Below are 26,362 nucleotides of genomic sequence, written 5' to 3' on the forward strand. Positions count from 1 at the left end.
CTGTACTCTTGGGTAACAGTCGACACTGCCCTGCATGATTCTTCCATGGTGTCCTGTTTTAGCAAAGTTATTTCATGAAGATCCTTTATTTTCAAAAGTAACTTAACTTTTACAAAATATCCTTAGGCTAAAATCCATAATAAGACAGAGAAATTGCCCCTCATCCTCGTGTGAGAACATTTTATCACTTTAAATGAGGCTACTTGCATTACGGAATGTGGACACTGATACTATATTAGTACATAGAATCCCTGTACCCTAATATGACAGAGCCTCATTTCTGCTCACTTCTAGGCTCTTCTTCTCCTTACATGTTACACAGTGTTGCTATTTTGTCTTTCTGAAATATAATAGTTATGATTGTACCATGTCTCCTTCTATCTGCTGAACCTTCGGAGTCTCCTGGCTTCAGAATCAAGCCCAAATCCTTAGGATATGACCTCTGAGACTATTATGATGTGACCTCAGCCAACATTTCCAATCTTAAGCTCTTCTACTCCCTTCAATAAATCCTGCCCTTGGCTCCACCAAACACTTGCTTTCTGTTACCTACAGGCTGCATTTTCTCAGCTATAGGCCATTGCTCTTCTTGTTGGCGATAGCCGTCTTCTTGATTTCTGCATTCTAAATCCTATGCTTCAAAGACTAGTTTAGTTGTCTTGTCCTTTATGGAGCCTTCCTAAGCACCTGAGAGTTGCTGCTGCTGTCCCTGCCACCCATCTGGAATAGCATTTTTGCCCAGTTTTAAGACATGACTTTCTACCCTACCTTATGCTTATTAACGTTCATTATATATATTTTTAATATATATATTTTGAAAATAATATATATGTATTATTTTGAAAAGTTATCACAAGAGGTAGGTTTCTATTTTCTTATTTCCCAAAGTGTTTAGTATAGTTCTAGTTTGGCAGGATGTTGCAACACTGAAGGAATTAATGATGAAATAAATACTATAATATACTATAATGAAATACTTTTAGTTTCAGCATATATCTGTTTTATATTGTGCATACAAGTGTGCTAAAATCTTGGTACAATACTAGTGTGTTTATGTTACAGTTCACAAAATTTGCTGAGTCAAGAATGGCAAATAAAGGGGTTAGAACATGCCACCCCACAATGTGCCACTTTGGCATAAGGATTATTTTGAGCTGAAGGCACCTGAGAAGCAGCAGATGTAGGAAGGGTTCTCAACTCTCTTTTCCACCTAAAAGCAAGTCATAAATTTGCTGTGATAAAGGTGCCCTCCCTGAAGCAGAAAGAGAAGAATGTTCTTATGATCCAAGACTGGGAATCAATGCTGAGATTCCCTAAATTTCTACCAAAAAAAAAATAATAAACCTAACAAAAATAATCCTTATCTTCCATAAGTTCCCTCATTTACTTCTTAGTCACTTTCCCACAATATACTGCCCCTAGCCCCAACCCCCTTTTCTTTTGCTTGTCACATCCCTGCAGTTTCTCACTGTTTCAGTGGTGTAGAAGCCCTCAGGCCTATCCACTGCTTTTCATCTTTACTTCCTTTATATGAAGGGCATTGTGTATACATAGAAATATTAACATCAAATAAAACTTGTATGCTTTCCTCCTATTAATCTGTCTTTTGTCAGTTTAATTCTTGGGCCCAGCCACAGAACCTAAGAGGATAGGGGGAAAGTCTTTCCAGCCCTACATAAACATTTTATAACCAAGATATATTTTTCTTTCCTTAAAGTCTTGAGAACACTAGAGTGAGTGTGTGTGTTGTTGGTGAAGGAATCCTGATGAAAAGCCTCTAAGTTTGTCGGGGGAGGGGATTTTGCTGGTACCTGTGCAATTGTTATAATTTGCTGAGGGACTGAGACCAAGTATGTGCCCTTCAGATCTTCCTGATTCTTTCACAGCCTCAGCAATCTGTATTCCATGACTTGCTATCATCTTAGTTAATTCATAATGTTATCTTCCAGAGTAACAGTTCTGTATTTTCCACTATATGCTGAAATTGGATGTCACGTTAATAACTTAAATTCAACATCTTTATTACTGAGCTCATCATTCCCTGTTTTTTACCTCCTAGCCTATTTGTCTAGACTTGCCAAACTCAGGGTCCTGTTACTCTCACTTATGTGTCCCTACCGCTCCCTTTAACACACTCTCTAAATCATGAATCATATCATCTTTGTTCAAAAACTTTCTTTTGTATTGATTCATGTTCACACTTCCAGCTTAGACTTCAAAATCCATGGCCAAGAGAGAACCAGTATGACATTAGCAGTACAGAGCTGAGTCTACATGGCTGGAATGAAGCAGATCACAGGGTAATTATCTAGTAATTTCTAGAACATTCTTGACAAGTTGACGAGGCAGACCAGACATAGCCATCACACTGGCTTTTGTGCCTCTCTGGTCAAACTGACCACAATCAAAACAAAAACAAGAGTGTCCTGACTCTTTTTTTGGAGGATTTACTGTAATTTGTTGAGAGCCTCTCCTCCATGCCCTGGCAGTCTCTAAGTCACTTCTGCTTGTAGATCCTGTGTGCTAGCCTCAGGAAGATGACTGGAGGCAGGGGCAAAGAGTATTGCTTGATGAGAAACACAAGGTGACTGTAACTGTCTTCCTCATATTGCAGGAACACAGCCTGCAGATTCAACTCCTCACAGAGCACCTTCATGCAGGCCCCCCTCTTGGCCTCTTTCTGCCCATAGTTCTCCTGTCGGATCTGGCGCTGTTCTGGAGAGGCTTGTTGCAGACACTGAATCACCAGCCAGCTGTATTTGTTGTCCTGGATGTTAGTGCCAATCTTGCCCATCACACTGGAGTCCCCAAAGAGGGCACAGAATCATTCTGAATCTGAAGGAGCTCTCCCATCTCCAGCAGGATCTTCCTGGCTTTGGCATGTTCCTTCTCCCCCTTTTCCCCACCATATACATGGCAGCAGCTACAGGAAGGCGGAAGGAGTTGAAAGCTGTCTTACACTTGACAATAGATTTGTACTTCCTTTTGGTGAGTCTGCCATGATCCCCATTGCCCTATGGGGCTGTGCTAAAGTCTGGGTCTGTCCAATCTCAGTCTGCTAGAAACTCTGCAGGAAAATCTTGATCAGATTCAGATATCAGGGCTGCTCCCAGTACTAGAGCTTCTGCAGTAAGTAGATGCATGCTTCCAGAAGCATAACACCATTTATCGCATCCAACCTATGCCTGGCTTCTGATACCAGCAGATCTGCCCCCATTGGGTGAGGGATGAATCCATTAATGTTGTCTGATACCAGGAAGAAAGCTTGGAGCAGTTCCACATGCCAGCCCACAGTCATAGCCAGCTGAGCCTATCAGTGTCCTGCTTTCTTGGTTCCACCAGCTCCTGAAATATAAAACCCCACTGGGTATTTGCCTCCAATGACATTGTACTTCAGGACCTCCTTGAGCCAGGCAATAGCATCTCCAGTATCTTGGTGCCCCATGTCATCCTCAGTCAGCGCTTTGACAATCTGGGAGAAATGCTGGATGAAATTCTGCTTTTGGGGGTCATAAATGTCCAATTTCTGGTCTCCATTCACTCTGAGGGAGGAGTAAAGTACTCTGTTTTGGATGCCAGTTCTTGTGTTCTGACTTTTGTAATGCCTGTGTGCTGGTAAATATTTAAGTTCCACACCATATCAAGTCAGCACACTATTAGCAAACTTTTCTTAAGTTTTAAATATGGGGAAAAAAGTAAAATGAAAATCCAAAACAAATTTTGCTCAAGAATAAACTGATGGTGTGTAAGTGTTGGGGGGAGTATGAATGGGGAGGAGAGAAAAATGTGTTTCTGAGAGTTCTTTTTCTTTGTATGATTTAGCTTAGCTTTTTGTACTGATCAAATTCACAAAAAATTATTGAGCTCTGTTTTACTTTGCCTGAGGACTCATGGCTTTACTGATATTGCCCAGTCATTCGGAAAAAAAACTTAAACATGGTCTGAAGTAGAAAACCATTTTCTGTAAGGCCCATGTTTAGTTTTTGTCTCTGCTTCCACCCAATCCCATATAACATAACCAAAGAGTCAGTGTGAAAATATTGAAATGCTTTTTTTTGTTCTGTCATGTAAGCCTTACATATTATATATTATTTCAAGATCTTACCCATTTGGGATTTAATAAAAAAAGAGTCAGACTTACTTGTTATGGGTCATGACCTAAGATTTAAATTCTTAATCAGATAGCTCTCCTATTACTAAATTGTGTTCACTATTGATGCAAAAATTAATTATTCAGCATTTGCAAATTCTTAGTTAACAATGAAAGGAGGATCTCATCAATTAACAACTGTTTGGGGTTTATTGATTTAATTCCATCAATCTATTCAGGAATGGCTATTATTTAACTTGTTCTCTACAAAAAAGAATAGAGGGTGGAGCAAAAGTAGGTTTACAGTTGTTCATATACAAAATAATACAATAAATAATAATACATGAACAAACTCTGTGTTTTACATACTCACATCTGTAAACCTACTTTTGCCTCTCACTCTGTATACGCATATTTATTTTATCTGAAATTCTTCTGTCTCAGTCCTCTCTTGTCATACAATAAGGCCCTGACTTTCTGCCAACTTGAGTACAGAAGATTACAAAGTCTCCCTGCTCCTTCTCCCTGTTGCAAAGGAGGCGCTATTGGACGAGGAGTCCATACCCCTGGTGACAACAGCTTTTCTCTGTGCACAAGCAGCCTTGACCTCTGGACTAGGTTCAGAAAATTTATATTCTACTTTTAGCTCTGCTTCCAACTAAGTGTGCTTACTTGTGTATTTATTATATTTCCCATAATGTAACAAACATCCTAAAACCCATTATACAAAACAAAAGTTAGAACCTTGACAAATAACCCCAATCTTAACCATATGGCTTCCTCCCCATCTCATATAACCTTCCCTGACCTCACATAACCCTCTCCTGACCTCCCATAACTCTGACTTTCCCTGACCTCATTTAACCCTCCACTTAAATCCTGTGTTCATACTTTCTTTTTTCTCCCTTTTAATATGGTTTTATTGCATGTGTGTTTTTTAAAAACCTTTTCTGTTTCATTGTTTTTCTACCTCCAGACTTACCTTTTGTGTGCCAGTGAGTTGTGATTGTTTAAACTAGTTTGAGTTAGGTTTTTCTGGCACTTATAACATAAAGACTCATAACTGCTTCAGTGACCAGGCTTAACTGGAAATGAAGGACATGGTCTCCTTTCACATTTGTTTACATGAGCCCAGAGTGTTTACAGATGTCCTGCAGCAGCATTCGTATGCATCCATGCTTCTCATGTATGTAATGGAAGGGAATTCTTAGATATAATGCTTTTCAGATACGATGGAAGGGAATTCTCCTGCCATCTCCTAGACAGGGTTTTAACTAGAGTGTCTCAGTGTTAACCTTGTCTTAATTTATGGACTCTCCTCACTATTCCTAATTTAAGGGTTAGATTTAAAGACAGGGAAAGGAAGCTAGCTAACTCTCTTATTGCAACTGAAACTTGCCCCCTGCTTTTTTCATTTTATATTCAGCAAAGGTAGGAAACAGCATAAAATTCCTTTCTTTTTTTCATGAAAGAGATTTGTTTTGTTTTGTTTTGAAGATATGGCTTAGCTATTGATGTCAAGAAGGACAATTACATTCTTCTATGATAGATTCACCAATGTCACAATATAAAGCTATCTCAGAGTAGCAGTTTTTACGAGGTCTGTCCAGAAAACGTCCAGCCATTGTTAATATAACAAGAACAGTTTGTGTGATATCGATGTAACCTGGCAGCCAAGGAGAATGGACTGGAATGGGCATTTGTGACCAATGACAACTTCACTGTACTAGTCAGTGCGGGCAGTAGATACTGTTGAGTGAGCGTGTGTACTGTGTGACCATCTCATTCAAAATGACTGAGTAGAGCAACGAATCTGCATCAAATTTTGCATTAAGCTTGAACATTCTTCCACAGAAACAATTTGGGTGATTCAGAAGGCCACAGCTATGGGCAACTACTGATTGGCAGCTTCATCAGGGCAACATGGCCACTCATGTATCATGTCTTATGCAGAGTTTTTTGGTGAAACATCAAATCACCCAGGTGACTCTGCGCTCCCACACCTGAGATTTGGTGCCTTGCAACTTCTGGCTTTTGCAAAACCTAAAATCACCTTTGAAAAGGAAGAGATTTCAGATTATCAATGAGATTCAGGAAAATATGATGGGGCAGCTGATGGCAATTGGGAGAGCTGTGTGAGGTCCCAATGTGCCTACTTTGAAGGGGACTGAGGCACCGTTGTCCTATGTACAGTGTTTCTTGTATTTGTATCTTCTTCAATAAATGCCTATTTTTTATATTACATGGCTGGATACCTTCTGGGCAGATCTCGTATATTTTTACTGAGAGCAAACTATTTAATTCATTTATTTATTCAACAAACACTTATTGAATATCCACCATGTGACAGTGTTTTAAAAAGTACCTGGGATTTGCTTTTATCAGTTGTGGTAAGACACACAGACATGAAAATAATTGTCATGGAGGAAGATGTTCATACAGATCCCTAGAATCAGGAGGCACGGTATAGCACACCATACAGGGCCACATGGGGAAGCACCAGAGCTGGGGAAACATGGACAGTAGCCTTTATGGTGGTTTCTGTGGAAAGAACTAATGAGCTTGGGTAAGCAAGCTTTGGATTGACTAGTTTGAGTAATTTCAGCAGGCTCTGGGGTATAGGAGCTGTCTCTAGTTGTCTCTTACCTGGCTCCAGAGTAATTAGGGCAGAGGAATAATGGTGTGGAGTATTGAGGGCCTTGTGAGAACCTAATAAAGGAGGTGGTTAGGTGTATAGCTTATGGATTGGTTAGTTTGCATACAAAAGGTGTGTCTGCAGGTGAGTCTTTTACTATCTCTAGGAATTGACTAGGCCTGGGAAGGACAGTCACTCCAAGGTCAGGGAAATCCCAGATGTAAAAATCTCAGAATAAAAAGACATGATATAGACAGGTACTATGTTAGATGGCAAAAATGAGTAATATATAGTCCCTGCATTCAAGGAGCTCACAATCTGGAAGGGAAACAAGCACAGACATGTTGATAGAATAAAGCAGCAAGTGCAATGATAGAGATGTACACTGGGTATCAATATGAAAGATAGTCATCTAGCTCAAATAGAGATTATTGGAAAAACCAGAAAGAAATTTCTTGAAGAAATGATGCAGAACTGAATGTCAAAATAGGTGTCATCTAGATAAGAAAGCTAATAAAGACAAACTCCTGCTGAGAGCAGAGCCTGAACTAAAAAAAAAAAAAAAAAAGAAGCCAACAACATGGTTTATATGGTTACTTACAAAAATGTAGTGTTGGAATTTAAGATCTCAGGCAGCAAGCAGAAGGATTTGAGGTTCAAGTGGTAGGCAGAGATGAGGTCAAAAAGTGCTTTGTGTTTCTTGAGGCTTTGATTCTGGTTAGTTAGACCAGAATCACACTGTACTGTGTTCTTAGAAATGCGTAGGTACTGTGAAATGGTAATAGTGGGTTTTTTAAGGAAGGCTTTGTTCAAGACTGTTACAACATGGGAGAGATTGAATTCAACTCCCAGGTAACATGGTGTGTTTTCTTTTTCAGTTTTATTGAGGTGTTATTGACAAATACAGTTATAAGATATTTAATGTGTACAATGTGATGATTCAAAATGTATATAATTGTAAAAGGATTTCCCCCATCAAGTTAATTAACATATCCATCACCTCACAAAATTTTCCCCTCCCTTTTTTTTGGTGAGAACATTTAAGTTCTGCTTACCTACCAAATTTCAATTATACAATACAGTGTTATTGACTATGGTCACCATGTTACACACTAGACCCTCAGACTTCACTCATCTTAGAGCTGAAAGTTTGTACCCTTTTACCAGCCTCTCCTTATGTACTTTTCCCACAGCCCCTGCCTACCAATTTTTTACTCTATGTTTCTCTGAGTTTGAGTTTTTTTCAGGTCATAGTATTTTAACTCATTCCTTCCTCCCACTAAAAAATAAAAGTTTAAGCTCGCCAAATATATTTGAAAATCCCTGAATATTCCATTATTCTCAGAAATCCCTAATGCACATTGGCGTATTAAAGGTTCTGAAAATTGAAAACAAATTAAAACAAAACTTTGCTTTGTTCAACTCAGTAACTCCTATACTTATTTGACTGCAAAACCTCTTTTTTTCACCCTACAACACATCTTGAGAAATGCTGCCAGCAAGTGGTGGTGCCCCACTGAACCATCTGACATTAAGGAAGGACATTGTTAACTTTAAATCTTATAGATTGCTTTATAGATTATTCCAGTTCTTAGGACTAGTAACAGTGATAGGAATGGAGAGGAACAGATAAATTTAAGAATTATTTAGGAGCTAAAGCCATGTTTTATAGATTAAACAGAGGTAGTAAAGCCAGATTATGGGAAAGATTATGACATTTTGGGTTTGAGGAGTCTGTCTGACCTTAGAGATATACACTGGGCAGTTAGGATAGAACTTCTGTATAAGAGATATATGTTTGAAACAGTAAGATTGTATTTTATTTCACCAGGAAAGTTTGTTGAGCAAGAACAGCATTGGACAAAGTATAAATCCCAGAGAAAGAAACTCAGCTCCTAAGCAAGAGAAGAAAAACGAGTCAAGAACATAACAAGCAAGAAATAGTCAAAAACGTAGGAGGGGGGTCTCAAAGGTATGGTGTCATACAATGCAAGAGAGTGGGAAGTTGAAACAAGGATTGATCAACAGATACTCATGTAACAGCAGGTTTAGAAGGCTTGTAATGACTCACAGACCCAATGTTAAATTTTCAGTTTTGTAAGCCCGTTGGCACCAAGTTGGTAGCTGAAATGAGCCCTGGTGAACATAGTTGCACCACTGAAAGTGCAATACACTACTAATCCAGGCTCCTTAACTCCTGTTCTTAGAAGCTAGTTGTTCAATATTTACTGGGTCACCACTGGAATAATGACTAGAAAAAGCTCTTTGGATTTGTCAGGTAGGAAGTCATTCCAGAGGGCATTCTCATGAGTGGTGGAAGCCAGATTGCAGTGGGTTAAGGAGTGGGAGGTGTGAAAATGGAAAGGCTTTAATGAGAAAGGAAAATATAAATTATATTGTAACCAGAGGATAATATGAACTTTGGGAAAGAAGAAACAAGCATATTTATAGCTCAGAGAGATGTTTCCAATACAGAGAGAAAGCGAGGCTGAAGGTACAAGATGCTGCAAAGTGAAGGTCTCAGGAGAGTAAGGAAAGTTTGGGATTTGAGGCAACAGTGTAGGCATCCAGGAATATGAGGAAACATGGTTTGTCATTCAAGGTTAGAAGAAAGATGGAATATCTAAAAATGAACAAATATTTGCCATTCAACCTGTATTAAATTCATAGAACTTCACATTTATTTTCAAGTAACCTGGGCTGCTTCTGGCTTTGGAAGCTAACAATTGCTGCCACTTGTTTTTCCTTTGGGCAAAAGTCTGGATTTTTCCCTTAGTCACTCACATGCGACACCATTAAAAATACTCATATTTTAAAAAAGATTAGCCCTGGCTGGTGTAGCTCAGTGGACTGAGCGCAGGCTGCGAATCAAAGTGTCGCAGGTTCGATTCCCAGCCAGGGTACATGCCTGGGTTGCAGGCCATAACCTCCAGCAACCGCACATTGATGTTTCTCTCTCTCTCTCTCTCTATCTCCCTCCCTTCCCTCTCTAAAAATAAATAAACAAAATATTTTTTAAAATACTCGTATTTCTAAAGAAATTAAGGGAGATATAACATGTGTGAAAAGGAATATAAGTATTGAAATGTTTAGGTCTATACTCCAGTAAATTCCAATCATGGGTAATTTAGCTGTCCTAGATTCCATATTTGGATGGGCAATGAACAAATCCTGTATTTATTTTGTTGCCCCCATTTATCCTGTTTCTCCTGACATTTTCAGGCCCAGATTCAGGCTGCTGTAACTGCTTATCTTAGTCAATTTCTCACCAAAGTTCCTCTCACTAAGGAATATGAAGTCAGGATCATGGATGTCATCTTGCTCTTATTGCCATTTCTAATCCTGGTAAGGAAAACAAATAATTGAGACTGGAGGGAAAGATTTGTATGTGCATTTTCTGAGCTAGGAGTGTGTCTTATTCATCTTTAAATCCTCATTATCCATTTAATAAATATTTATTAAGAGTACAGTATTTTCTGGGCAAATTGCCAGAGGCTAACAATGAGGGGATAAACATACAGAGCTTTTAGTATAATGGGAGAGACATATATTAAGTAGCCACACAAATAAATATATATAATTACAAAAGGTAGTACATGCTCTGAAAGAAAAATGATGAGTTATATGAAATATTAAAAAAAGAATAAGCTGACCAAATTTCTAGAATAAGAGGGCCCCTCTTGGAGTGTTCTGAGTAGGAGCTCAATAGGGAAAGAGCATTCTAGGAAGAAGGAACAGCCACTGAGAAGGACCAGAGGCAGGAAAGCTTCATAATCTTTAGGAAATAAAAGTAATGTGAGAAGATCTCCTGCAAAAAGAAGGGCTTGAATAGGTAGACTCTCTTAAAAGTTTTGGATTTTACTCTAGGTGCAATTATAAACCAATGGAAGGTTTCAGGCAAGGAAATGACATAACCTAGATTTTGTTTTTAAAAGATTACTCTGGCTGTTAAATGCAGGAGGAATGGAGAGGAACAGAGAATTGAGAAGTCCACTTTGGAGGTGAGATTAGTTGATCAAGTGAAAACGTAATGGTAACTTAAACTAAAGAATTTGCCTTGGAGATTGAAAATAGGGTACTATTTGGATTAGATTTTCAGAGAAACTCTACTATTGCATTGCATTTGTTCATTACTTTACTGTATGTCTTATATAAAAAATAAGAAAAATAAAGGGACAAGAATTGGAAAGTAGGAATCTAAATTTTTTTTCATTTTGCAGATGACATACCTAGAGACACTACAAAATCTGCCAAATTAGAAATTATCTGAGAGTTCATTAAGGTATCTAATCATAATACTTTATTTTAAAGTGAATAGAGGAGGAATTGAGTACAGGAGACAGGTGGTAACCAGAAAGTGGAAGAATATTGGTTAAAAAGATAAAAGAGGGAAAGGGAGAAAAAGAGAAAAAAGGAAAGAAAAGAAAGAAAGGAAAGAGGCAAAGGCAAAAACTCTTGTTTTCTAAGTACTTGAAATAGAAGGACATAACAATTGTTGGAAGGGGGCGAACATTCATTAGTATCATTGATGTGATGCAGGTCCTGATCTAGGTGTGATTTGGAAGTGGCTCATCAAAGTGGAAAAGGAAACATAACGAAAGAGGAGACATTCAAGTTGTTGAATAACTAGTTGATGGGTCACCTAAGCTTGTGTTGAAATGACTGAAGATGGTTATAGGAGCTGAGGTAAAGGAAGCCTGAACCATCCACTGGACATGAATGAGGAACAGTAGATGATTGCTGGGGAGGGGAAAAGGTAGGTATAAGCAGACAGTTAATTCTCTAAGGAGCAGGAGTTTTACAAAAGGGAGAGGAAATAATGTGCTGGGAAGGGGGTGTTTAGGAGGGTCCTCTATTGGGGAGGACTGCAGAAGACACGGTATCCCTATGGGACATTTATGGCTCAGTCATGGCAAGAAATTGAAGTGGTTATTTGGAGATGATAAAAGTAAAGAAGAGTTTGTTCATTTTAGATCAAAATTTTTAAGAGTGTCTGATCAAGTATCAGTGCATAGTAGATGTTCAATACACATTTACTGATTGAATTAATGAAGCAACCAGTTAATGATGAATGGAGTAGAGAAACCTGTACCATCTCTAGCCTATAATCCAGCCTGATTTGCATGTTACCATTGAATGGGCTATTTGACTCAGACTTCTTCAGCTCTGCTTTCTTTATTTTAAAACTCCATTCAGGCATCATGAAGACCCTCAGCTCTCAGTTGAAGAGATACCTTTTTTTAGAATTCTTTGTTTCTATATACAGGGGGGTTGTAGTCAAAGAGAATGAATTTCCTCCACATTATCTTATAATTATTATTCTCAGAATGAGGTTAAATCTGATCCTCATATTTCTGCTAAACTGAAAGTATCAAATGCCTTTAACAAGTTCCTACTTATCTACTTCTTATTTTAATTTTCTCTACTGACACCCTTAAACACACTTTTAATTTATTTTTAAATCTTTATTTATTTTTAATAGTTCATTTTTGTTGTATTTTTTCATTACCATTTGTCCCCCCAATACCTTTTTCCACCTCTACCCACCCCCTTCTCACCACACTGTTGTCTGTGTCCATGTGTCCTTTTTATTTTTTTTTCACATTTTTTACTTGTTGTTTAAGTATAGTTGTCTTCATTTTCTCCCCACCAGTCCCCAACACCATGGCCATTCCCATTTCCCCTCCTTGATCCTGCCCTTCTTTGGCTTTGTCCATGTGTCCTTTATACATGTTCCTGAAAACCCCTCCCCTCTTTGTCCCCATTATCCATTTCCACCTCCCCTCTGGTTACTGTAGGTTTGTTCTTAATTTCAAAGTCTGTGGTTATATTTTGCTTGCTTGTTTGTTTTGTTGATTAGGTTCCACTTATAGGTGAGATCATATGGTATTTGTCCTTCACCACCTGGCTTATTTCACTTAGCATAATGCCTTTCAGATCCATCCATGCTGTCACAAAAGGTAGGTGTTCCTTCTTTCTTTTTGCTGTGTAGTATTCCATTGTGTAAATGTACCACAGTTTTCTGACTCATTCATTTACTGATGGGCACTTAGGCTGTTTCCAGCACTTGGCTATTGTAAATAGCTCTGCTATGAACATAGGGGTGCATAAGTTCTTTTGAATTGGTGTTTCAGGATTCTTAGGGTATATACCCAGCAGTGGAATCACTGGGTCAAAAAGCAGTTTGATTTTTAATTTTTTTGAGGAAATTCCATACTGTTCTCCACAGTGGCCGCACCAGTTTTAATTCCCACCAACAGTGCACTAGGATTCCCTTTTCTCCACATCCTCATTAGCACTTGTTTGTTGATTTGTTAATGATGGCCATTCTGACAGGTGTGAGTTGACTTCTCATTGTGGTTTTAATTTGCCTCCCTCTGATGGCTAGTGATGCTGAGCATCTTTTCATATGTCTATGAGCCATACATTTATCCTACTTGGAGAAATTGAAAGGTTTTCTTAGACTCCTCTGAGGAATAAATGCTAGTCAGCCACAAAGTTAGGCAGCATAGAACTTTATTGGAGTTTGCGTACCCAGGCGAGGTTACCCAGTCCTCACAGTGGGGCTGAGAAAGTCCTGCAGAGCAGGGAAAATGACGGGGTTTTATTTTGGGTTGGCTCTCCATGGGAGCTGGGGATTGGTCCCTTGTGAACAATGCAGCAACATATCATTGGTGGTTCCCCTCACGCCCTCCTTTGACATAGGCCATCTCTTCTGGGTTATAGTTCAGCTTCCATGATTAATTGTAGTCTAGCTGCCATTTTGATTGTAGTCCAGCCACTGTCTTGTCCTACCCTGCCCATCCTGACAGAAATGTCTATTCATCTATTCAGGTCCTTTGCCCATTTTTTAATTGGAGTGTTTGTCTTCCCAGTGTTGAGTTGTATGAATGAATTCTTTATATATTTTGGAGATTAAACCTTTGTCTCATGCATCACTGGCAAATATGTTCACCCATACACCAGGTTCCCTTTTCATTTTGTTGATGGTTTCTTTAGCTGTGCAGAGGCTTTTTAATTGGATGTAGTCCCATCTGTTTATTTTTTCCTTTATTTCCCTTGCCCTAGGAGATATATTGGCAAAAATATTGCTATGTGGGATATCTGAAATTTTACTGCCTGTCTTCTGCTAGGATCTTCATGGTGTCACATCTTATATTTAAGTCTTTTATCCATTTTGAGTTTATTCAGGTGTATGGTATAGGTTGGTGGTCTAGTTTCATTTTTTTTTTTGCATGTACAAGCTCAGTTCTCTGACCACCACTTATTGAGGAGACTATTTTTATTCCACTGTATTTGTTAACATTTATTAAATATCACCTGTTCTTCAAAATAGCACACTATTGTCCTGCCTGGATAGCTCAGCTGGTTAGAGCACCATCCCAATAAGCCAAGGTTGTGGGTTTGATCTCCCATCAGGGCACATACAAGAATCAACAAATGAATGAATAAATGGAATAAGAAATTGATGTTTCTCTCTCTCTCTCTCACTCTCCCTCTCTCTAAAACAAACAAACAAATAAATAAAAATAAAATGTTCTGGTTAATGACAAAATAATGTACTATTTTTAACTAAGTAAATTTGCTTATATGTGCTTTTAAGCTGGGAGTAATGCAGCCATATTTTTTCTTTGGATTATCCATAGTACCTAATCTGCATGTTCTTCACTCATTAGAATAGGATTTCTGTCTTGCTCCAACACTTTTTCAGACCTGAAAAAGAAAACCTCCATTATAGTCAGAATGGCTTAGTCCCCCTCAACCGTAGGCAAGGAAGCTAAGGAAGCTCTTAGTGAATTCTCTAGTTAGCCACAGTAAGGCAGTCATATTGAGCAAACTTATCTATCTGCTGCTGAAATATGGATTTAATCTTATAAAGAAAACCTACACATAGGCACTCTGGGCACATACAGGCCTATTCTTGCAGTGTTCACTGGGCATCCCTCTTGGTTTTCTTATTTGCACAAGGACCTGAGCCTTCCCTGAACTTCAACTTAAACCAAGGTTCTGGTACTCTGAGTGGGGTTTACCATCATTGTTCCTAGAGATTATGTCCCCCAGGAATGAGCTAAGAATTTGTCCCTAACCAGATATACCATTAGCAATCAGGACATCACCACAGTTCTGTCGCCATCTCTGTCCTCTGAGTTAAACCACCCTTGATACCAAAACAAGTTCAGATCAGTCCTGGGGTTACTATACACAATTCTACATCTCAGTTAGTTTTCCAAAGTCTGTTTCTGCCCATTGTAGATTAGCCTGATGCTGAGATCTCAGCATGCTTGGAGCTTGTGCTTGTCCAAAATTCTTGGGCTAAATTTACTCCCTAACCCTGAACTTTCCTCTTTAAAAATGTATGGAAAGAAAATGAGGTATTTCTCTATAAGCCAGCTGAATATTTAACAGGAGGCTGCCCTACTTTGAACACTTTCACTTATTTTATTTTAACTTATCTTTAGTAAGGATATATAATAACCTTTATACTATTTTAGACATAATAGTAGCTTTAAAAACACCTTTGGTTTTCTACATCCCAAGTATCTTTAGTTTTCTACAACCATCATTGGAATCTGTGTATGATGGTTTTTAATTTTTTTTATTGTTGTTAAATGTATCCCTTCTGTGATTAGCAGTGTACATCCAAGCTTAATAGACAGACTGAAGTTCTAGGCTTTGAGTGTCCCCAACAAAGGTGGCTCAATCAAGACTGAAAAAGCCAATGCAAGAGCTGATATATCCAAGGAATGTAGGTCCCTACTGGGAGCACTACAGTTTTATAGTGCCTTTTTGTTTGAAGAGTTGCTGATTTAAATATCTATGAGTTAACTGGGGACTTTATTCCATTTACAGTGCAATGCTCAGTAAACATTATCATCATTGTGCATTATTGTCATCCTCATTGTTATGAGCTGACATTCTTCAGGTATAAGCTTACCCTTTTGTGAATATTGTACATTAGGAACACATTCTCTGTGAATAAAGTGCTATGGGATGAGATAGAATAACTTTATTGCAGTGAGTGGGTTTAATTTCTTATGCACAACTTTGGTTCAGAGGATAAGTGAACCAAACACCATGGTAGAAGGTGTCTATTCAACATACTAGAAGTGCACTGTGTAAAAGCCTAGTAAGAGCTAGAAATTGGAATGATGTTGTGCTCCTCAGCCTACCCTCTCACTACAGACCTGGAACAAGAATTCAACCATTACACAAGGGCAAAAGACAATGCACACTTCTTGTCCAAGAACTTGCCTTGATTGAGAAGGAATAAGGAGAAACAAACCTGGATACGTTCATTGAGGCTAAACTTATGGAGTGCTGCTCAGTGCTGGGCACTGTGACAGGCATGTTACACACAGGAGCACATTTATTCCTTTAAAAAACCCAGTGTTATAGGAGCTCTTATTGTCTTTTTTATAGATGAGGAAACTGAAGCTTAGAAAAAATAACACAGCATATATTATGAGCTACTAAGCAGCAGAGCTGAGCTTTGAAACATTTCTTCCAGAATAAGAAATAAAAGAAAAAATGAACATCATCTAGAAGAGTCAAAGAAATCTCTGAAAATAACCTGTTGCAGGACTCAAAAGAAAATTTCAGAAAACTGCTTCTTCAATAGGCTGCAAGAAGACATGGCCCCAATGAACTGGACAGAGAAGCCATAAAGATACTTAAGGTAAAAGTTTAACAGAATACAAGGAAAATATGAAAAATAAAGGGAACCAGAATAAATCATCCAAGTTCCTATTTTTATTTGCATCTATTTCTAGACTATAAAACTGCCATTGTTCTATCTATGTTAGTGTTAGTACCACACTCTTGGTTGTAACTTTGTAAGACATTAATATGTGGTAGGGCAATACTGCCTTCATTTTCTTCAATATGCATTTACAATTTTAAAATCTCTCTCAGAAAAATACAATAAAAAGGAACTTTCCCATTATGGTGAAGAGTACTTAGGAAAAACCTCCTGCAAATGTCATATTTAATGGTGCACTATTGAAAACATGTCCTTTAAAGTTGGGAACAAGACAAGGATACCAGCTATCACTGCTCCTATTCAATATTGTTTGAGAGGTCCTACCCAGTAAGATAAAAAGAAAACCAAAAAATATAAAGATTTGAGAAGAAAAACAAAACTGGCATCAGATGGCATGATTGAAAGCATAGGAATTTGGAGGGAATCTACAGATTAACTATTAGAACTGATATAAATGCTCACCAAACTTCCTGAATACAAGACCAACTATCAAAATAAATTACATTCCTATATAATTAGGAAACATAAATTTTTAAAAGCTTCCATTTACAATAGCAATATAAACTATAAAATATCCTTAGGGCTTGAGGAGTTAAACAATAATGACCTAACCCCTCCCTACATCTGGGCTTGGAAACAATTGGAAGATAGATAGGGAAGTCAAGGAGAAGGCCTTCAAAACATCAGCATAGATCTAATCAAAGCCGGGGGTTGAGACTTAGGAATATGTAGAGAAAGAGATTTCAAGTAGAGGAAATAGAAATTGCCAAGATTCCTGAATAGGAACATGCCTGGTGAGCTGAAGCAGCATGATAGTAAGGAAGCTGGTGTGGCAAGAGCAGGACAAAGGAGCAACAAAATGGTTAAAGTTAGGGAGGCCAACTCAGGGGCTATGTTTGGATGGTACACATGGAAATAGTAAGAAGTTTTGTCAAACAAACATTAAACAATAATTCATGAAAATAATTATTTTAAATTGGCATAAATACTAAAAAAGAAAAGTTAAAATGCTAAACATGAACATAGTAATAGGATATAATATGGCAAAGAATGAATAGCCCAAGACATAATTTCTTACATGTGATGGGAAAACACAAAGTCCTTAATAATTAGTGTCTACCCTGCTTGCCTCTGTGAACTGATTGATATTCATTCACAAACTTCAAAATAAATTCTGGTCAAGTATGTTGACTTAAAAATCTATTGACATACAGCAAGAAAAGAGAAACTTCAAAATGGATTAAATTCATTCACTGGTTGAAAAGAGTAACACTTCATTCTGAGAGTCAGAACAATTCCAAGTACTTATGAGTTAGAAAATACAAATAGCATATTTTAATCTGGATAATATAAATCAAAATTTCCATCTAGTTTTTATTGTTGCCATTTAAAAATATTCCTGATGGGATGTTTTATGTGAAGAATCTGGGAAATTGTAAAGAAAAGGCAAGCCCATGTTGCCACGGCCCAAGCAGCAGCAGCAGGTCCTACAGGGAGGACACAGCACTGCCTGGGGGGAGAGGGCTGCAGTAGGAGGCAAGGCGAAAGAAGGAAGAAAAATGAGAGATGCCACGAGATACTACCCAGACATGGGTATAACATCTTGGGAAACACCCCTAGGGGCTCCCAGAAATCTTTTCCAGAGACATCGCTAGAGGATGAAATTGATACCTTCATACATGTCCCAGTCTAAGTATTATTATATTTTAAAAATTAGAGAAAACACCCCTTGAAATAAAGGCCACATTTAGAAATGCTTGAGCTTGAGAACTGAACAAAGCAAATGGTTGTTTACCTTTATAGACAACTCAAAGGTGTAAGTCAAATTGATACCATCTGTGCCTGTCTCATGAAAAAAGGCCTTCTTCACCCTTAAAAAAGATGAGACATAGTTTGTGCAGAATCATTTGAGTCCATGGGCAGGCATAAAGCCAAAATTAAATCCCTGTTGGCTCCTCCACTTCCTTAGGTGTATGAGCACCACTGCAAGCTGACCCCTTTGTTCTCAGCTTTTGGTTGTGAATATTACATTTTAAAATATATAGTACCTTGAGCACTGCTTTAAAAAATCTTTACTTTAATTAAAAAAAGCTACTGAAAAAAGAGGTAGCAGTTGGAAGAGCTGCTCTAAAAAAAGTCTAGGGTAGTTCTAAAGCTATATTACTGAGGAAGTCAAGGGAAATGGAATCAGTTTAAGTCTTGAGAACTTATCTCTTATCTCTTACCCCAGCAAATCTGTTCTCACCATTTTGCATGAAATCAGAATTAGCTATGAACATTGATGTTTCTTTTTATTTTGTTCCATTTGAATGGTGTTTCTGATTTGGTCTACCATCAAAAAGAATGGAGATAAGAATCAATCTGCCTTTGAAGACAGGAGCACAATGCTGGTGACAAAAGAGAGGACCTGGGCCAAGGTAGGGCCTTGAAGTCCACCTGGTGTTTATGCCGAAACATATTTCCTAGGAAGACTCAGATTTGGATCGCTGCCCTGTGCAGAGTGCTCTTTCACTTCCCTGGCCTATAAGGAACAACGGAAACAGGTCCTGGATGATTTTTTAAATGTGTTGAAGTGATACTGGAAAGCCCAGATGATGGCTGGGGATGTTGGAGAACCAGTTTTGGGGAATGTGCAGGAAGCAGGATGATAGGAAACAGCAGGAACTGTACTTGAATGCTGCCAAGGAACCACCTGTGGGGCCAGTGGTATCCCTGCAGCACCCCCTCAGCCTTCTTTGGTGCCCCACACCCATACTGCCAGACCCTCCCTGCTGCCTCCCTGGCATTTAATTCATGTCTCTGGTAACTGTGTTGGTCAAGCTTAGGTCATACATCTGCCTCCAACTGCAAACAAGACTAAGAACAGAAGATCTGGACTTTTCAGCAATGTTTCCTATACAACACTCATGAGATAGGGAATTCCTCACACAGAGGGGTTCCAATGCTGGGCTGTCAAAAACAAAACAAAACAAAACAAGACAAAAACACAAAATAGCCTCCTACAAACGTCCATGACACACCAGGTTTAAGGTGCAGAATGTAATTAACTGTTGCTGAACTCAAAATATGGCAAAAGTGCCCATTAAACAGTGTTCAAACTCCATGGTTTAAAAAACCAAACAAACAAACAAACCTCTAGTTAGAAATGGTGAGCCTGTTCCTCAATTTCACACTGATGTTAAAGAAGCTGTTGTGTCTTCATGCCAACAGTAACACATGAAGAGCTATTTTGGGCCACTTCCTCTGACAGTGATTTTGTGGATACAGGTCCATGCACAGCAGCGCCCCATTGTTGGCTGCTGTTGCTGCATGTGAGGGAACACGCTGCCACATGCCTTGCCAACCAGCATCTGAAGAAGTTCCACTCAGATCTTGGTGAGCAATGGTGGGAACCTTGAGCATGGGGTTAAGGGAGAATGACATCGAGTCAATGTGCTTGAAATGACACCATGTGTGCGAAAGAGAAACTAATTAAAAGGCCAACTAAAAGACCAAAGATATTTTCTTCCATCTTCACATTTTGTAAAATAGATGTGGATGTTTACATTATTAGCAAGAGAGAGAACTCCCTTAGCAAAGCTACCTGCAAAGCACCAACCCCATGTAAACCAACCATGTACAATGCAGAAAATAAGGACACTCTAAATAAATCTGGGTTGTTCCAAACAGCATCTATGCATATCTCATAGATTAAAATGGGAGAAGAAAAGGAAAATAAAGTATCAGTCTGAAGAAAGGTAAACTGTTTAAGCTATCTGGCACTTGATATCATAGCGATATCTAGCCAAGGGTATATATTATAGAGGTTCTGTGGGGTTTTTTTTTTCTTTTTTCTTTTCCCAAAGAAAGTGCATGTCTGGCAACCTTCCCATGATTTGTGGAATGCATCTAGAGCACTGTCTCTACACTGGGTGGTCAGCCGACTCTCCTAAAGTTTCACTTGGCAGTTCCTTTTTAACAAAATTTAAGTCCCAGAAAGGCCTCTGGACCCTTCATGTGTTTTTCCTTTGCTGCTGCTCACAGCTGACTCATGTCAGTGGTCACTTAAAGTCTGTTTTTCTTGTTGTTTACTGACGTGTTAGAGATGTGTCTTGCAGATGGCAGATTGTTTTAATGTTGGCTTATAACACGTCATGTCAATCAGTTTGCACTTGAGATATACTGAGTGCCAATTGAGCTAGAGAAGGGTTAACGCTTGGCGTGATGCGTCTTTATGATATTTGAAGAAAAAAAATATGTTGGCCTTAACAAAACCCCTGCTTTCAAAAAAGAGGAAGTATTTTTTCAGAACACAGCAGTGGAGAGATAAAACTAGAATAATTCAGTTTAGCTACTTTGGCCTGGGGTTCTTCAACAGATGTGATAACAGAATGTAAATATTGATATCCAGCTGTCAGCCTATTGGCCTTCCTCACAGAGGTTAGGAGAACTTGGCTTCTCTTGCTGAGAGCTGGCTAAGGGCAGACAGGAAATTCAAAAGAGAATATATTTATCAGATTTTTTTCCTTCTCAGTTTGAAGCTTTAAAAAAGAAAGAACACAGAGGAAATGCAGGGCTTCCTCTCCTATGGGTCTTGTTTGCTGAACTCCCACCTTTTTCATCTGTCACAGGTCCAAGGGACTAAGAAGCTGGCTCCTACAAGCATGTTTCTAATAGGTTAAATTCGACCTTGATGGTGAGTACCCAACCTGACTTAGCCACAAGGCACAGAGTTTGACCTTGAGAGCTTCAGGGTTCACCACCAGCCTCCTTGGCTCCCCCTGGGTCCTCTGTGTTTGCTTTCACCCTCTCGGGTTTGCCTTCACATTTACTGCATGAGTGAGTCTTCCAAAGTGCCAGCCCGGTCCCATCATGGCCTGTATGTAAAGCTTTCTGAGTGGGGCCTACTGCTTAGTGAAGTCTTTTCATTTGGTTTGCACCCTGAAATATGAGAATAAAGAAAATATTAGGTAATAATGAGTACTATGATGAAATAAAACAGGGCAGAGCGAGAAAATGACTGGGGCTAATTTATATGGTGTCAGAGAAGGCCTCACTGAGAAGGCAATATTTTCACTGAGATCTGAATGAAGAAGCAGCCAGCTATGTGAAGATCTGAGAGAAGATAAATCTAAGCAGATGGAATAACAGAAGGCCCTAAAGCAGCTATTTGGAGAACACTGGAGCTCAGGGGAAAGGAAAAAGAACTGGAGTCCACCCCATATTGGTGGCACTGGGCGTTACGGAGCCTTGAGTCTATGGCAAAGGCTTTAGATCTTATTACATTAGTAATGATAGAATTTTAACTAGGGGAGTTATATGATTTGGTGTACAGTTTCTAAATATCTCCTTGGCTGCTATGTAGAGAATGAATTATGTGTGCATGTGTGTGGTAAGGAATGGAAGAAATTATCTCAGTAACAAGATTGTCATAGCAGTCCAGGAAAGAGAGGCTGCTGGCTTAGGCTCAGATGGCAACAGTGGCAGGAGAGACAATGGATGGATTTAGGATGTGGTTTGAAGGTAGAGTTGACCCACCTTGCTGGTAAATTTGATGTTGGGAATGAGAGACAGGGAGAACAGTAATATGATGGATGAGTTTTTGGCTTGAGCTACTGAGGAAATGGCAGTGCCATCTACTAATGTCAGGAAAACTGGAGAAAGAACAGATCTGTAGAAGGGGACTTGAACAATTCTTATTTGGCCTTAGGAACTGTGAAATGACTGTCAGAAACCAAAGTGAAGATGTTAACCAGGCAATTAGATGTTATAGAGTTTATGTCAGAAACTCCAGGTTAGGTTGAGACTAGAATGTAAACTTAAAAAGTAAAATGAAAAAGTTCTTAAAATTTTTTTTCTTTTATTGATTCTAGAGAGAGAGGAAGGGAGAGAGAAAGAGAGAGGAAGAGTATTGATGTGAGAAACATCCATTGAGTTGCCTCTCATACATGCCCCAACCAGGGACTGAACCCACAACCCAAGCATGTGCCCTGACTGGGAATCAAACCCACAGCCTTTTGGTTTGCAGGACAACAACCAACCAATTGAGCCATACCAGCAAATGAAAAAGTTGTAACAGAAAACTAAGATGACTGTTTCTATAATCTTGAGTATTATAAAAAATTTGTGATATCAAATATAATTTCAAATCATAAATAAAACAAAAAGACTGACAGATTTGACTATATAATTGTATTGAGGTATAATTGACATATAACTTTATGTTAGTTTTAGGTGCACAACATTGTGATTTGATATTCATATATATTGCAAAGTGATCACTAAAATGTCTAGTTTACATTTGTCACCATCCATAGTTACAACATTTTTTTCTTGTGATAAGAATTTTTAAGATCTATTTTCTTAGTAACTTTAAATTTGCAGCACAGAATCATTAACTTTAATCACCATGCTGTATATTACACCCCAATGACTTATTTATTTTATAACTGCAAGTTTGTACCTTTTGACCCCCATCACCTATTTCCTGCACTCCACCCCCTCACGCCACCTCTAGCAACCACCAATCTATGTTCTATATCCATGAACTTGCTTTCTTGTTTGTCATTAGTTTGGCTTTGTTGTTGTTGTTTATATTCCACATATAAGTGAGATTACATAGCATTTGTTGATCTCTGTCTGATTAATTTCATTAGCATAATACCCTCAAGGTCTACCCATGTCATCACAAATGCCAAGATTTCATTTATTTTTATGGATGAATAATATTCCAATTCATATTTGTACCCATATTCATCAATACATATTTAGATTGTTTCCACATCTTGACTATTGTAAATAATGCTGCAATGAACCTCAGGGAGCATATATCTTATTGATTTTATTTCTTTTAATAAATTCCCAGAAATGGAATTGCAGTTCTATTTTTATTGTAGTTCTATTTTTAATTGTTTAAGGAACCTCCATACTATTTTCCACAGTGGTTGTACTAAATTACTTTCCCACCAATATTGCACAAGGGTTCCCTTTTATCCATATCCTCACCAACACTTATTTTTTCTTTTAGAAAATAGCCATTCAGGTGTGTGGTGGCATCTCATTGTGGTTTTAATTTGCACTGCTTTGATGATTAGTGGTGTTAGGCACCTTTTCATATCCCTATTGACCACCTGTATGTTTTAATTTACACTGCTTTGATGATTAGTGATGTTAGGCACCTTTTCATGTCCCTATTGACCACCTGTATGTCCCTTTTGGAAAAAGTTGTATTCAGATCCTCTGCCCAGTTTTAAATAGAATTTTGTTGGTTGGTTGGTTGGTATTGAGTTGTGAGTGCTTTATCTATTTTGGATATTAACCTCTTATCAAACATATGAGTTACAAATATTTTTTCCCATTTAGTAAGTTACCTTTTCATTGTGTTGGTGGTTTCCCTTGCTGTGCAGAAGCTTTTTAGTTGGAAGTAGCCCCGCTTCTCTATTTTCACTTTCGTTGTTTTGTTTGTGGTGTTATATCCCAAAAATCATCACCAAGACCAACATCAAGGAGCTTACCATCAGTGTTTTCTTTTAGGAGTTTAATGTTTTCCAGCCTTACATCCAAGATGTTAATCCATTTTGAGTTGATTTTTGTGTATGGTGTAAGATAGTGGTCCAGTGTTTCCAACACTATTTTCTTTAATCCTCACCTGAGGATATGTTTTTATTGATTTTTAGAGAGAGAGGAAGGGGGAGAGAGAGAGAGAAACATCAATCAGTTGCCTCCCATATGCACCTGACCAGGGATTGAACCCACAACTTAAGTACGTGTCCTGACTGGGAATCAAACCCACAACCTTTTTTAAAAAAGATTTTGTTTATTTCATTTTCAGAGAGAAGAGAAGGGAGGAAGAAAAAGAGGGAAAGAAACATCGATGTGAAAGAGAAACATCAATTGACTGCCTCTTGCGTGCCCCTAACCAGGGACCTTGCCCACAACCCAGGCATGTGCCCTGATGGGGAATTGAACCAGTGATCTTTTGATTCACAGGCCAGTGCTCAATCCACTAAGCAACCCAGCCAGAGCCCAACACCATTTATTGAAGGGACTTTTTCCCACATTATGTATTCTTGGCACCTTTGTCATGCATTAGTTGACTTCATATGCATGGGTTTATTTCTGGGCTCTCAATTCTGTCCCATTGGTCTGTGTGTCTGTTTTTGCACCAATACCATACTGTTTTGATTAATATAGCTTTAGAATATAATTAGAAATAGGGGAGCATGATGCCTCCAGTTTTGTTCATCTTTCTCATGATTGTTTTGGCTATTCAGGGTCTTTTGTGGTTCCATTCAAATTTTAGGATTGCTTGTTCTCTTTCTGTGCAAAATGCCATTGAAATTTGATAGGGATTATGTTAAATCTACAGATTGCTTTTGGTAGTATCAAAATTTTAAAAATATAAATTCATCTAATCCTTAAATACAGAATATCTTTCCATTTATGTGTGTCTTCAGTTTCTTTCGTTAATGTCTTACAGTGTTCAGTGTACAAGTCTTTAACCTGCTGCTTGATTAAATTTATTCCTAGGTATTTTATTCTTTTGGTGCAATTGCAAATGGGATTGCTTTTTAAATTTCTCTTGCTGATAGTTTATTACCAGTGTATAGAAATGCAACAGATTTGGGGCTATTGATTTTGTATTCTGCAACTTTATTAAATTAATTTATTTTAACAGTTTTGGTGGGGATTTTAGGGTTTTCTGTACACAATACGATGTCATCTGTAAATAGTGAGAGTTTTACTTTTTTCCTAACTTGGATGCCTTTTATTTCTTTTTCTTTCCTAATTGCTATGACTAGATCTCCCAATACTGTGTTGAATAAAAGTGATGAAAACGGGCATCCTTGTCTTCTTCCTCATCTTAGCTTTCAGCTTTTAATTATTGAGTTAAGATGTTAGCTGTGGGCTTATTATTTACAGCCTTTTTTATGTTACAGTATGCTTCCTGTATACCCATTTTATCAAATGTTTTTTCTGCACCTATTTAGATGATTATATGATTTTTATCCTTTATTTTGTTAATGTGGTATATCACATTAATGTGTTTGAAGTTGTTGAGCCATACTTATATCCCTGGAATAAATCCCACCTTTACCATGGTATATGATCCTTTTACTATATTGTTGAATTTAGTTAGCTAATATTTTCTTGAGGATTTTTGCATCTGTTTATCAGGGATATTGGAATGTAATTTTTTTTACTATAGCATGCTTGTATGTTTGATAGCAGGATAATTCCAGCCTCATAAAATGAATGTAGAAGTATTCTCTCATGTTTTATTTTTTTAAGAGTTTGAAAAGAATTGGTATTCATTGTTTTTTGAATGTTTGATAGAATCTACTAGTGGAGCCACCTGATCCTGGACTTTTGTTTGTTAGAAGATTTTTAATTATTGATTCAATAGCCCAGCAGTACTTGGGCTATTCAGATTTTCTGTTTTTTCATGTTTCAGCCTGGATATGTTGTAGTTTCTAGGAGTTTATTCATTTCCTCATAGTTGTCCAATTTGCTGGTGTATAATTGTTCATAGCTGTCTCTTATGATCCTTTGTATTTCAGGTTGTATCAGGGTATTAGTTATAATATCTCCTCTCTACTTTCTGATTTTACTTACTTGAGTTCTATTTTTTTTCTTGTGGAGTCTAACTAAAGGTTTGTCAATTTGTTTTTCTTTTCAAAGAACAAACAAATTGTTTTGTTTTCAAAGAACAGGCTCTTAGTTTCATTGATGTTTTCTAATGTCTTTTTAGTGTCTGTTTCATTTATTTCTGCTAAGATGGTTATTTTCTTTCTTCTACTAACTTTTGGTCTTTTTTCTTTTTTTTAGTTCCTTGAAGTGTAAAGTTAGGTAGTTATTGGGGACTTGTTTCCTTTTTTTAAAGATTTTTAAAATTTAT

The 26,362-nt window shown here is 38.0% G+C and overlaps 1 pseudogene; it reads right to left on the reverse strand.

The window, feature by feature from the left end:
• Positions 1-2,497: 2,497 nt before the first annotated feature.
• Positions 2,498-26,362, reverse strand: part of LOC123831081 — a 31,527-nt pseudogene continuing 7,662 nt past the window's right edge.

Source organism: Phyllostomus hastatus, unplaced genomic scaffold (genome assembly GCF_019186645.2).
Source record: "Phyllostomus hastatus isolate PE091 unplaced genomic scaffold, TTU_PhHast_1.1 phas_scaffold_1674, whole genome shotgun sequence".
Lineage (NCBI taxonomy): Eukaryota > Metazoa > Chordata > Mammalia > Chiroptera > Phyllostomidae > Phyllostomus > Phyllostomus hastatus.